A 2329-nucleotide genomic window follows, 5' to 3' on the forward strand; every position below is an offset into this window, starting at 1 on the left:
CTATGTGGGCACTAATTTATTATTAAATACTAATTGATTAAGTGTTTAAAGGAAATGCACATTACAAGTGGGCATTATTTATGTTAAACAGACAATTATCAAGGAAGTGTGAAAGCTGTTAAATTAAAATGCCACATTTCTGGTCTCTAGACTGTGTTGTTAGGTTTCATGGTTGTGAGGAACCAGATATACAGACATTCTGATTCCCAAGATTGATTATCTGGTTGATAGTTTCCAACAGCCCCTAAGGCCTTTTTTTCTCTGGTAACCTGCCTTTGGAGCATTTCACTGTTTAATCATTATTGTACTTTAACAAGGCGAAGGGTTGAAATGAAATTTGGAGATTACTCATTTCATTTCACAAGCTCCTTTTGAGTATTTTACTATGTTCAAAGTAGGATGAAATTAATAAAATGCAGGGTTCCTACTGGATAGGAGACAGAGGTGGTAACAAACTTTAATACAAGATGAAATGAGCACTAAATAACTGCCTACTGATGGCTGTAAAAGTTCACCTGTCTGTGTTTTTCAGCACATGATCCCTTTCTTTACTGACCACAAATAATCCAGAATTAGCATTTACTCTTTTCTCATATAATGTCAAACCCAGCCTAGTGTTCCAGAGCTTTTTATCATTTATCTCTAAACTTTGCTAGATTTCAGCTGCCTAATTACAGCTGGGTACCTTGAGATACGGGTGTTTTGAATCCCAGGGGCTACGTTAGGAGTACAGAAAAGGATGACATAGGAAGTACCCTTTAAGCAATCACCTGGGAAGGAATCACCTTCTGTTGAACATTTAGTTATAAAGTATCAATAATAATAATAATGCCCACACAATTCATTATAGCAAAAGTAGGCATAATAAATACAATTTCGATCGGTGGAAGAAAACCAAGAGATATGGCAGCCCTAAGATGTGAAGGTCCAGAAATCCAAAAAATTATAGAGGCCAAGGTTGGAGACAGAAATGACTCTGAAGTGACTGACTTTCAGTCATTAGTCAGTCTCAGAAGTGACACACATTAAAGAATCAACAGATTGAAAAATTGTACCCAAACTGGGAGATCCCATTGATCACTTCCAGGATTCAAGGCTCATTTGACCACAGAGAATAACCCCATCATGTTAGATAGGCAGCATGTACCATGGAAAAAAACACCCAAAGTAAAAAAAAAAAAAAAGGGGGGGGGGAGGATATTCTTGATTGTTTCTGCAATCGGGTTGACCTCAAACAAGTCAGTTAATATCTTAGAGCCTCAATTTAATTATCTATAAAATACAGATATTAATATCTCCATCAATTCTTATATCCAATCAACAGATTTTTAGGGTATAGACCATATAATTTTAGTTTATCCACTAAAGTATTGGTATACAAAAATGCAAAAGGCATAGGCATAGCCCCTACTCTCCAGAAACCCACAATCTAATAGATTAATAAACAAATAAAAGCAGTTAATATGTTACAGGTACTCACATACAGATATGTACATGGTAAGAATCACAGAGTTTAAGAAAACTCATCAGAGAAGTTTGTACTTGAGTTGAGCATTAAAGGAAGTTTGCCAAGCAGACAGGGGGGTTAATGGCATTGCTGGAAAAATGACTATCATGTGGGCAAACTGAAAGGGGTGAAATAGTATGGTCAGTTCAGGTGAAGGGCTAACCCTCAGCAAGCTAGGAAGGGGGTGTGATAGGTGGAGCTGAAGAGACAGGTCAGGGAGGTGTCCCATGCAATGACATTTGTCCTTTACCATGGGCTAGTGTTTCTCAAATATCCGAGGATCATGCACCATAGACTTATTTTGGGTGTTTGTATAAAATGCAGATTCTTGGCACCCAACTCTGAAGTATATCATCAGAATCTCCAGGATGGGACCCAGAAATATTTAATTTAACAAACACTTCAGGTAGCTCTTATGCACTTAAAATTGAAGAAGCACTGCCATATAGATGTTGGCAAAGCACTGAGTGTATTAAACAAGCGGTTGCAGGATAAGTTTGGATTAGAGGACTGCAAGACATAAAGCAGAGAGACTGGGTAGGCAGCTTCCACAATTGACAGGTGAAAACATGAGTCTCTGAGAGAAGTGTGTATAGGGATGTGGAACAGGGAAGATCTGGAAAGCTAGAGTCATCACAGCATACTGACCAGTTAGATGTGAGAGGTGAAGCTCAGTTAAGAGGTTTCTGGCTAGAGTGGCCATTAACCTAACTCAGGGGTCAGCAGACTATAGCCAGAGGATCACATCCAGCCTACTTGTCTGTTTTTGTAAATAAAATTTTATTGGAACACAGTCACGCCCGTTTGCTTAGTTTATTGACA

This window comes from Lemur catta, chromosome 13 (genome assembly GCF_020740605.2).
Source record: "Lemur catta isolate mLemCat1 chromosome 13, mLemCat1.pri, whole genome shotgun sequence".
Taxonomy (NCBI): domain Eukaryota; kingdom Metazoa; phylum Chordata; class Mammalia; order Primates; family Lemuridae; genus Lemur; species Lemur catta.